The sequence below is a fragment of the Bacillus rossius genome, chromosome 17, assembly GCF_032445375.1.
Source record: "Bacillus rossius redtenbacheri isolate Brsri chromosome 17, Brsri_v3, whole genome shotgun sequence".
Taxonomy (NCBI): Eukaryota; Metazoa; Arthropoda; class Insecta; order Phasmatodea; family Bacillidae; genus Bacillus; species Bacillus rossius.
In genome coordinates, this window is record NC_086344.1 from 3,891,481 (window position 1) to 3,904,552 (window position 13,072).

Here is a 13,072-nt window from a genome sequence, read left to right on the forward strand (position 1 = left end):
TAATGGAATTTCCGGAAATTAAAAAAAAATTTGTCACACTAAATTATTACTGTGTATAGTATACTTTTAGTACTCCAACTTTACACACAGAATTTTTAAAAAATTATTTCACTTGAGAAAAAATTGGGGAAGATTTTATATTGCTTATTTTTATTTAATTTTTGTTATTACTTTGTTTTTAAATCGATTGTTGATTTCGTTATAATGTTAATAAATACATGAAACACACATGTCAAGTTTGTATGAAAGACATACTTTCACATATGCAAACTAGCATGAAATATACGACTTGGAAACAACATTCCTCCTGTTTCAGTGTATGAGGACTGTTATATCGTATGTAGTAAATACACTAATGTTGCCCGCTGAGGATTACAATAATATTTCCAAAACGGTACTCGTGTGACCTTATGTAGCTAATTTTCTGTTATTTTCTAATTATTTTAAGCATAATGTACGCAGGCTTTCACGGCCAATCCTCAAAACATAGCTCCACATCCAACATCAAACAGATCGCCCCTGATTTGCAGAACAGCCCAGTCAACCAGAAGAAAGGAAGTCTCTGATCTGATTGGCTCACAGCTGCAGAAAATCAGGAAGCACCTTCCCCTCAGGCGAGAGTATATTATAAAGGCAGGAGAACTTGTAAGAACCTCAGTATGTAACTGCTCCCTGATGATTGCGACTGCAATGTCGACCGAAAAATTGGTGAATTATTCGCCAAGGACGCGGCTACAACTCAGAAGCCAAGCTACTATGTTTAAGCATGTTTTCTTTTTCTTTTGAATTTTGGAAGAGAGGGGTCCGGACCCCAAAAACAACGCCTATCCACTCCCCCACAAGCAGGCTACGTCACATGAAGGTAGTCTGAGTTGAGTCGCTTACCCCCTCCCCCACAAGCAGGCTACATCACCTGCAGGTAGTCTGGGTTGAGTCGCTTACCCCCTCCCCCACAAGCAGGCTACGTCACCTGCAGGTAGTCTGAGTTGAGTCGCTTAGCCTCTCCCCCACAAGCAGGCTACATCACCTGCAGGTAGTCTGGGTTGAGTCGCTTACCCCCTCCCCCACAAGCAGGCTACGTCACCTGCAGGTAGTCTGAGTTGAGTCGCTTACCCTCTCCCCCACAAGCAGGCTACATCACCTTCAGGTAGTCTGAGTTGAGTCGCTTACCCCCTCCCCCACAAGCAGGCTACATCACCTGCAGGTAGTCTGGGTTGAGTCGCTTACCCCCCTCCCCCACAAGCAGGCTACGTCACCTGCAGGTAGTCTGGGTTGAGTCGCTTACCCCCTCCCCCACATGCAGGCTACGTCACCTGCAGGTAGTCTTGAGTTAAGTCGCTTACCCCCTCCCCCACAAGCAGGCTACGTCACCTGCAGGTAGTCTGAGTTGAGTCGCTTACCCCCTCCCCCACAAGAAGGCTACGTCACCTGCAGGTAGTCTGAGTTGAGTCGCTTACCCCCTCCCCCACAAGCAGGCTACGTCACCTGCAGGTAGTCTGAGTTGAGTCGCTTAGCCTCTCCCCCACAAGCAGGCTACGTCACCTGCAGGTAGTCTGAGTTGAGTCGCTTAGCCTCTCCCCCACAAGCAGGCTACGTCACCTGCAGGTAGTCTGAGTTGAGTCGCTTACCCTCTCCCCCACAAACAGGCTACATCACCTGCAGGTAGTCTGAGTTGAGTCGCTTACCCTCTCCCCCACAAACAGGCTACATCACCTGCAGGTAGTCTGAGTTGAGTCGCTTAGCCTCTCCCCCACAAGCAGGCTACGTCACCTGAATGTAGTCTGAGTTGAGTCGCTTACCCCCTCCCCCACAAACAGGCTACATCACCTGCAGGTAGTCTGGGTTGAGTCGCTTACCCCCTCCCCCACAAACAGGCTACATCACCTGCAGGTAGTCTGGGTTGAGTCGCTTACCCTCTCCCCCACAAGCAGGCTACGTCACCTGCAGGTAGTCTGAGTTGAGTCGCTTAGCCTCTCCCCCACAAGCAGGCTACGTCACCTGCAGGTAGTCTGAGTTGAGTCGCTTAGCCTCTCCCCCACAAGCAGGCTACGTCACCTGCAGGTAGTCTGAGTTGATTTGCTTAGCCTCTCCCCCACAAGCAGGCTACGTCACCTGAAGGTAGTCTGAGTTGAGTCGCTTACCCCCTCCCCCACAAACAGGCTACATCACCTGCAGGTAGTCTGGGTTGAGTCGCTTACCGTCTCCCCCACAAACAGGCTACATCACCTGCAGGTAGTCTGGGTTGAGACGCTTACCCCCTCCCCCACAAGCAGGCTACGTCACCTGCAGGTAGTCTGGGTTGAGACGCTTACCCCCTCCCCCACAAGCAGGCTACATCACCTGCAGGTAGTCTGGGTTGAGTCGCTTACCCTCTCCCCCACAAATAGGCTACGTCACCTGCAGGTAGTCTGAGTTGAGTCGCTTACCGTCTCCCCCACAAACAGGCTACATCACCTGCAGGTAGTCTGGGTTGAGACGCTTACCCCCTCCCCCACAAGCAGGCTACGTCACCTGCAGGTAGTCTGAGTTGAGTCGCTTACCCTCTCCCCCACAAACAGGCTACATCACCTGCAGGTAGTCTGGGTTGAGACGCTTACCCCCTCCCCCACAAGCAGGCTACATCACCTGCAGGTAGTCTGGGTTGATTTGCTTAGCCTCTCCCCCACAAGCAGGCTACGTCACCTGAAGGTAGTCTGAGTTGAGTCGCTTACCCCCTCCCCCACAAACAGGCTACATCACCTGCAGGTAGTCTGGGTTGAGACGCTTACCCCCTCCCCCACAAGCAGGCTACGTCACCTGCAGGTAGTTTGGGTTGAGTCGCTTACCGTCTCCCCCACAAACAGGCTACATCACCTGCAGGTAGTCTGGGTTGAGACGCTTACCCCCCTCCCCCACAAGCAGGCTACATCACCTGCATGTAGTCTGGGTTGAGTCGCTTACCCTCTCCCCCACAAACAGGCTACGTCACCTGCAGGTAGTCTGAGTTGAGTCGCTTACCGTCTCCCCCACAAACAGGCTACATCACCTGCAGGTAGTCTGGGTTGAGACGCTTACCCCCCTCCCCCACAAGCAGGCTACATCACCTGCAGGTAGTCTGGGTTGATTTGCTTAGCCTCTCCCCCACAAGCAGGCTACGTCACCTGAAGGTAGTCTGAGTTGAGTCGCTTACCCCCTCCCCCACAAACAGGCTACATCACCTGCAGGTAGTCTGGGTTGAGACGCTTACCCCCTCCCCCACAAGCAGGCTACGTCACCTGCAGGTAGTCTTGAGTTGAGTCACCTACCCCCTCCCCCACAAGCAGGCAGTGGGGGATCCAGGATTTTGGTTTGGGAGGGGCTTGACCCAGCTGAGGCTAGGCTTTATCAAGGCAAACACTAAAACAATAGTGGATCCAGATGCTTTTGGGGGGGGCTTGAGCCCCTTAGCCTCCCCTCTGGATCCGCTACTGCAAGCAGGGTACGTCACCTGCAGTTGTGTCGTCGCGGACTCTGGTCCCTACCAGTCGGCGACCAGTGGAAATTTCCGAATGGAAGATTCCCATCCCGCAAACTGATTCCACTTTGAAGGTCGCAGGACACCCGGCCACTGAGAGATGACGAGAGATAACGACTGATGGAATCTGTTTCCTGTTTTGTCATGGGGGGGGGGGGGGGGGGAGTTCGGAAGAATAAGTGATTCATTCCACGGAATAACTGATACGTCAACAGATAAATTACTGGTGCGCCGTTCGTGCCCTTGAACTTTACACGGCGGAACGGAAGCGACCCACTAGTGAGACGTTGGAAAGACGGATAAGGGATATTCTGCGTGTGGTGGTACTCGTTGTAGTGTCATTTGTAAATATGTACCTTTCACATGAAAACAACTGTATCACCACAAAAAAAAATTGATTGTCTGTAAAGTCGGTTTACCGACGATAGTTTAACGTGACAACATCATACATAACAAATATTGATGAAATGATTGCATACTTTTATGAATAAAATTGAATCATTTTTATTTTAATAATAAAAGTATAAATACTTGAAACTAAACTAGTAATCAGATTTTTAAAATGCAATAATAATTAACCTTTTTTGCCGAAATTGTTGTAATAAGCATTGGAAACCACATTAACTTTTCACTTCACTTTAAAAACAGTCGACGAAACAGTTTACGTGTAGATGACTTGTAATTAATTTTAAAAAATGGAGTTTAGCTATAAAGTTTAAATATAAATATGAACAATTATTCATATAAATAAACTGTAATCAAATATCTATCATCAATTTTATGAATCATCATAACTTTTTAGTCAATTGTAACATATCCTATTATTACTGCACTCGCCGACAGCGTAACGGAACACAGCGTAACTGAACAATGAGCGTAACGGGACACTTTTTCGTGCGTGCAGCCGGCGTTCATCCATTTATTAGACGTTGTCACGTCAAAATGTTCGTAGTTATATTGAGTTCAGATTCTTATCCGTTCATTTTTTTTTGTGTTGTCACTGTACACTTTAACAGTACAAGTTATTTAAAACCGTTGCCTGAATAACTTAACAGTGTTAACTGAGAACATTTATAAGCATAATAAAACTAAATAAAATCCCAATTTTGAATATTCGATTATCTTTTCTGTTGTTTGAAAAAATTATTATTGAATGAAACATGAATTAAAATATAAAATTATGCATTAATTTTCGAAATAAATACTCAGTTTTACCTCGAAAAACCTATTTCATGAATGTAAAAATATATCTATGTACCTGTGTTGTACACAGTTACAATATATGTCTTGTAGTATTTAAAACTATTTCTTGGCAACTGGTTTCTACAGGAATCTTTTGTAAAAGTGTGGAATTTTATTTCTGTGTCCCTACATGTCATCTTTGTTACGATCAGCAAAAAATCAAAAACATACTACCCTGAAGAAGAAAAAAACAATAATTAAAAATTATTTTTTGGCAGAATTTCAATAATTTAACTAATATTTTAGGTAACTTTAATGTAATTAATTCAAACGGACGATTATCTAAACGTGAAAAAACCCTAACTCCGATACATACACACACACACATAAATACATGTTTGGGTCTAGGATTTTGCGCGTTTAGGTAATCGTTAGTTTGAGTCAATTACATTAAAATTGCCTAAAATATTGGTTAACTATTGCAATTATGGCAAAAAAAATAGTTTATTTTGTGTTTTATTTTTTTGGGTTGATTGTTTTTCGATCTTCGCTGATCCTAATTAGAACGAAAAGTGGGCACACAGAAAAACTTTTTTCGTTCTTTTACAAATTATTTATTTGGAAACCAGTATGAATAGTCTGCCATCCATTGTAACTTCGTCTTACTCTTATTTTCGCCAGAATTGTTTAGCGTGACATTTATTGTGTTCGGCATGGAAATGGAGACACATGGAACACATCCTGTAACTGTAGCATCATAGGATATCGTCTGTTTCACAATTTCTATGGAGACTTGTGGCTCATACTGTGTATTCTACATGTAGTGGTTATTTTAGAGCAACCCTCATACTTTTCTCTATTGCAGTGTGTTTTGTCATTTGTGGAGTTAAGTGCGAAATGAGTATCTATCGCCGATTGGAGCCGGTAAGAAAGAAAATGACTTGATGTAAGCTTTTGGACATACGCCATTGCTAAAGCACATGTATGTCTGTATAAGAAAACTAAAAAAAAAAAAAAAAAAAAAAAAAAAAACACCAATTAAGTAAACAATTGCTGTTGTCAACAGGATATAAACACCACATAATATTCCATAACAGGAATATGGTCAACAAACAAAGGAAAACAAAGAAAATTTACTAACAGAACGAAAAGAAAACCACAAATGATGACAGCACAAAAATATTTTCTTCTATAGACATAAGTACATGTGCTTTAGCAATGGCGTATGTCCAAAAGCTTACATCAAGTCATGCATTCCCATTGCACAAATCTTTCAAAGATAATAAGAAAGAAAATGTTGCAAATATAGGCAAACGATCTCAAAGCTATCAAACTGTTATATTTCCTCGCGATAAACTATCAGCTCCGGCCATCTATGTACGCCTGTGTGAAGGGAGCATCAATGCACAGAGCCAAGTCTATTTCTGTTTATTTCGCAGTAAATGATCGCTTGGACCATAATTTTTTAAATATCGAACTTCACGTAGCTCCACGTAGTCAGGTTTCATTTGTGTCTTTGAGACGGGATGATAAGTGCGATGCTCACTGGTGCTTCTAGCGCGGTATCGCCTCTAAGCGCAAGGCTCTGAACTGGCGCGCAGTCATCTCACAGCGCACACAGCAACTGTGATATTTGAGCGGTAACCGTAACATTATATAGTGGATAAATGAAGATAAATTATCTAAGTCCCTTGAGTACTTTAAAGTATCTGTGCTGGGTGTTTTATAACTTAAAATTGTACTGAAAACACGCGTTTTAGCCATTTTCACTCTCATAAAAACTCGGTTTCGAAATGAAATACGAAATGCGTATTTACCAACCCGCCCTCAGAATAATATCCTTAAATGATTTTCGAAAAAAAAAAAAAAAAAAAAAAAAAAACCACTCGATTATCTCAAGCGGTATTCCAGTCATGTGGTTTCTTCTGAAGTTCTGCGCCCCGTGTGTGTGCAGCTTACAGTGCAACCTTTAAGGGCGCGGTTCACAAAATGGCAAGAAATTCCGAGGAAATTTGGGTGGCTGTAATAAACATATTTAATAAGAAATAAAAAAACATAATACTTACAAATTAAAAAAGAATGCTTTCATTCCACACACACCATAGTTAGAAAAAATAAATGACCCACGTTCTGTAATAATAATAATAATAATAATACTTCTTTACAATACTTTTGGAAATAAGTGGTTTAGTGTTCATTTTGCCTAAAAAATGTTAGATGATCGCTGTCTTATATTTACACGAATATATAATAACCCTGTTTTCAAATTGTATTGTGTTAGTCATGCTGTGATAAAAAAAAAGTATTTTTAATTATTATTTTTTTGTGTTCGAAGTTTGCTTTGACTGGTCACAAAACACACATTTTTAAGGATACAAAGCTTTTAAAATGTAATACATTTGTGGTGTAGTGGTTGGTTTGCATTTGCACTTTAATTCTGACTTAACAAAAAAATTTTATCTCCAGTAGTTTAAACGTAAAACAATAAACAGTGAGGATACTCACGGGAAAGCTGTTCTCTAGTTGAGAGGCGCGCTACCAGAGCGCACTCGATGCCTTATCAGCAACCGCCTCGGCGCAGCTGCGCGGGCTCGGATAGCCCTGCGTTGCCATATCTTTCGACCCGACGTCTCTACTCACTGCTAGCAGGACTGTTGTTCGTGAAGCAATGGTTAAGAGGCCGTGTCACAAATTTGCGCTCCTATCTATATCAATGTTATTTTAAAAGGCAGTTTTTCTCAAAGTCTATAAGAGGTAGGGGCCAGAAATTTTGCCTACTGAAAGTATACAATACATTTAACATAACCGCTATTTTCAAATTTAGTTATCATATCATATATTATTTCTGTGATGAAAAAAATATAATCAATATTTTGATTTGTCCAGATACAGTGAAATTTTGCTTATATTTATAATTATTTAGCAAAAACTGAAAAGGCCATTGAAATGTATTGTACATTACCTTCCGATCAGTGTCTTCATGATCATGATGGGTTTAAAAACCTGGTTGCAATCAAGTCTTTAACTATTTCATGAAAACATTTATACTTAATAATTTGGAGATAGGCCTTTTCTATCCTAAGCCCCTGAGCTTTTACTATCTGGTCTGGCGACCGACCTGACACTCTTCAACCACCCCAAGGGTCTCCGATTGCACATCCGATATAAAAAAAAGCTGTTCGTTCATTTGTTTTTGTGTCACAGACTTCACACATTTATGCCAAGGGAATATTCCGCTGATGTGACGCCATACGAATGTATTATTCGCGACCATACAACTTTTTTGTTTGTCATCGGGAAGAAATGTTCATTTTGAATTGAGCATTTTTAAATGTCAGCGTAGAATATGCTTATCTGCCCATTTTGTTTCTTCCCATAATAATGAGTAAAGTTAACATTGTCATAGACATTTTATTATATTTGTTTGCCGTCCAAGTAAAACTGTCACACTATATCGCACGTAAATATATATTTTACTAATTTGTTAGTTGTAATTTTATTTAAGTTACAAATAACAGTATTCAAAAACTATTACTTAATAGTCCAGAAAAGATATTGAGTTATTATTCATTTAATAGGGGTTTAAAATATGGTACTACATACATATTATATATATTATACATATTATATATATTATACATATATTATCTTGTTGTCTTCTTTGTAACTTTACTGGAAGAATGGCATTTGGTATGTATGTTAACTCACAATGAAAATACTTCAGAAGTACTCAACAGTGAACAACCTAGGCCCTATACTAATTTCATTATGTTCATAGAAATATAATTGAAATTACTAATAATGAACTGTATGTGTTTCACGTAGATATATCGTACGAACTGTATATGGTACAGACCAACATTTGCTAAGGCTCTGAAAATACTTAATTTCAGTTAATTTGTGGAGAATATTAAAAGTTAGAAATAATGATATATATAAAACAATGCAAAGTTATCAGCATAAAAATAGAAGTTATTTTTACGTAGCGCCTATTGGAATGAATATTTTGTGTTGACTTATGTGGCATGATTAATATTCTCCTATGGTATGTGTGTTTTGTTAAAATCTTATAAAACATAACTTACTGTTGAAGGATTTTCATTTATTTATTTTTTGTTATGATCTTATTTAAACAAGTTTTAATTATATTACACATGTCTATTTTAAAAGCATTTTAATGTATACTTATAGAATTGTAATAGGCTTTATACGGACTCTCAAAATGCATGTGAGTATCTATAATTATCTACATCACCATTATGGCCGTTTCACAAGATCAAATATTTATTGAATTCAATCAGTTGCATTCATTGTACATGATTTTCAATTTGTACATTGAATTCAATACAAATTGAAGATGTTATTCAACTAAGCTTATTAACTTATAAGTATTTTGTTTGTCCAGTACATAAAAGTAAAAGATTCTTTATTATTTAAATAATGAGCATCTATAAGCAATAACGTTTTCTAAATATTTACATAAACATAATGAAATCTAATTTTTCAATACTTTATATCTACGATCACATCAACGGCAGTATTATGTAATCAATGAGGTAGTGAAATATCTTTAAAAGATATTTTCTCCTCTGTAAAGTAAATTTGTGATACAGCCCTCTTAATGTTAGTCTAGTTAGTTATTTCGTCTTCTAATATGCTACAGCAATATATAAAACTAAGTTTTGTTAGTGTTTTAGTCTTTTGTAATGTTAAAGTGTAATGTAATCAATTCATTTTTTTGTAAATTTTTATTCATAAAGATACATATCATAATAAGATAAATATTATATTTGTAAATTTAGATTCTTTGAAACAACATCGATAAGAGGTTCTCCTACCTCTGTTAAACTGTATGATGGTGCATGGTAAAAAATGAGGTAGTCTGACTTAAGTGAGATTGTATTTAGATTGTGTGTAATGCATATGCAATATCTAAGCATAAGAATTTATGTTATTATCCTTTTAAAACGTTACACTATGAATTTCGTATACTTTTTAATGTCAACTAACATTATTTTTCACGGAATATTACATCCAGATAAAGAATAATTACCACATGTTTGAAGATTAATTGTATTCCGATACATTTAAAGTATTAAAATTTTTAGATACGACTCATACTACAGTTGTAAATGTGAGATTTCTTGATTCTGAATCCCTGCATCCGCAATTTCCTAGTGAGCAGCCGGTCAGATTGTCATCCTCTCAGATTGTCGAGGAACCAGATACTTTTTTCGTCGAGTAATCTGGCGGTATAGTAGCTTTATCACGCGCTGCGGTTACAGTTACTTCGGTTGAATAAGCCACTAAATCTCACTGTTAAAAGAGAGAACTTCTAGACCAGAATATTGGAAATAAAAATTTACTGACACGGCCTCTTAAGAGGAAAGTTCACTACTACAATAAAAAGAAAAGTAAAAGGGCGTTAGCGATTGCATAATCTTGGCGAAAGAGGAAAGAGGATCCAATAATAAAAGTTGTAGTAGAAGTGACGCAAGAAACTGAATTGAATGATGCTCATTCTAATACAGAGAAAGTAAGCTTTCAGCTGGAAAAAAAAATTCAATGTTTTTAAACTTATTAACGAATTGTAGTAAGAATTTTCTTTGTAATGAATATTAAGATCTGCAGTATACGTCTTTTATTTTATGAGTAATCTTAGTGTTGTGAATGCTTGTGCGACCTGCGTTGCGTGCATGAAATGAGGTTATATTTCCTATATTAATGCATGATAACATGTTAGTTCGTTAAAAACAAAACAAAAAGTAAGCGTAAATAATTTACGTTTCTGACAGCCACGACAGCTCATTTGCCGGTTTACTTGCAGTTCGTAACGCAGAAGTCACTCAATTAAAAATTCAGTCTCTTTACACAGCAAAATGAATCCTTGCAACAGTTAACATTTTGGAATATTGATATTGTATTTTACATTTGTAACAATGCTGTTATTTCGACTGCAATATTTTTGTTGATGAGGAATGTTGGAAATCTTGATTGTTGTTCGTTGAAAAAAAAGCTAATTGCATAATTAGGTAATATTTTATATGGTGCTTATTTATCATCAATAGTTAAATAACAATATATTTCTAATTATTGGAATGTTTAAAATAGTGTGGAGAAATTAAGTTATTTTGATTTGATTATTATTTTATATTCCATTTCTCTTTCTAAATAAAAATTAAACGATCTACTCCGTAGATCTGTAGTTCGTTCCATTTATAGTTTCTTCACAGTACAATCTGACATATTTTGATGTTACATACCTCTGTATATTATGTCGACATTTGTTTCGCAAAGACGAATAACAGTTTATTTCATTGTGCACCGTAAGTCATGACCTATAAAACAGTGCCTATCCTGTGTTCCAAAAAGCTGTACTTACCTTCAAAGGATAATTTAAGCATGAAGTATTGAATCATGTGGCCAGTGCAAAGTACATAAATCAATTGCCAATACAATCAGTAACATGTTTGGCCTTTTCATGTTAAAATCATTATACTTACATGTGTTTCTCAAACTGATTTTTTGTAATTTTGTGAATGAATTGGGAATGCTAACAAATTGCTTATATTTATCACTAATTAATTTTTTTTTGTGGGGCCATGGCGTTGTAGTGACCATAACTCTTTCCTCCCGTCCAGGCGGTCCGGGTTCGATTCCCGGGATTTCGCGCTTGCATTCCAGCGATGTTCCATGCCCGCCTCATCTCACCATAAGCTTCAAGCTGGCCTTGTGCCCCCCCCCCCCCCCCCCGCACACACATCGTTCTTCCTGTTCGGTAGGGGCGTGTGGACCTCTCATTGCAGCTGCAGACCCTGGGGGATCTATAAAATATATATTTATATAAATATTTATTACTTTTCTGGCTCTTAAATCTTAGTTTAAAATGCAGTGAATGCGTTAATGTCTGTCGCAAACACGAAATTTCCCTTTGTAGAATTGAATAAAATAAAACAATACAATTATAATTCTTAGTATCATAATAACATTCATTGCATAGAACACCCACCACAAAAACATTTAATGGTCGAAATTTTTTGGCATTTAAAATTAGGCCCTGCTGGGATACTTTATTTTTGTTACGTGATTGGCAACAAGAAATCGTTTGAGACATGTATCAGCACGAAAAATAACTGGTATTGCATTTGACTTGCTACTCGCAGCAGAACGTCGGAATACAAGGGCGGAGAGAATACTGGACGTCTCCCCCATCCTCGGATTATAGGCATCGACCGGTGCTGTTACCACTTGTGAAAATACTCGCCTGACCACGCTGGATACGTTGAATGCGCTCTAACCGTTCTGAAACTCGTGGGCCCCGTTCCACAACTTACGATACTTAATACTCTGAACTTTATACTGGTCACAGAGTTAAAATTGTTTTGTGCCTAACTATTATTTTATTTCCAAAATACTAAGAGACCTATTTTTAATTAGATTGTTTTTACATTTCAGGGAGAAAATGGTTTTTTGTGACGAAGATAGTAATTTGCCTGCACTTATTACAGAGTCAGTGAATTTGAAAACGTCTTGGGATGACTTGATGGGAAACAGAATTTTTTATCCTGCTTACGTTTTTCCATTCATGCTTAATTTGCAAGCTCAGCACACAAGACAGTGTACGGCAGGGAACTTATAATTCCCAAAAGAAATCAGGAAAGGCATAGAATGTCAGTGGTTGCTGGAGTGTGATGGCTGTCATCGTGAATTCCGAATTTGCAATAAAAAAACCTGGCATTGAAACACTTAATATGGCAGCCATAGGCGTACCCAGGGGGGATGTTTTGGGGGTTCAATTCCCCCCCCCCCCCCCAAAATAAGGCAAGAAAATTATGAACACTCATGTCATTCGAGAGTAGTGTACAAATGGGCGTCCGAGATCTGGGTTCTGGGTGTGGTGTCTGTGGTGGTGTCCGCCATATTGGATAGTGACGTCACGGCGACCATCTTGGATGAGTGTAACGGGACATAGCGTAACGGGACAAGTTTGACCTTGACCCCGGCGGCCATTTTGGATCCGCCATCTTGGATCCGCCATCTTGGATCCGCCATTTTGGATGACGTCGTTGTGTTCTCGAAAATTCCGGCATTGTGTTTTCCGCCATTTTGAATGATGACGTCACCATTGCAATTTCCGTTACGGTCGCCATCTTTAACTTTTTTATTTATTATCCGATTTTAATGAAATTTTTTTAAAAATTATAAAAATATTCAAATAATATCAATTTAATAAAATATTTAAAAAAAAACAAACATTTACGACACGGAGTTCGGAGTCCTCGGTTCGAACCCGACGAGGTCAAAAAAAAAATAAAAATGACGACCGATCCTTCCCTCGTGGTGGGTGCTGGCAGACTGACTCCCACCACTTTTTTTCAAAGCATATATAACATTATA

The 13,072-nt window shown here is 38.8% G+C and overlaps 1 protein-coding gene across 1 annotated transcript in view; it reads right to left on the reverse strand.

Moving 5' to 3' along the window:
- Positions 1–13,072, reverse strand: part of LOC134540622 (proton-coupled amino acid transporter-like protein CG1139) — a 136,273-nt gene that overhangs the window by 90,721 nt on the left and 32,480 nt on the right. The window lies entirely within an intron of this gene.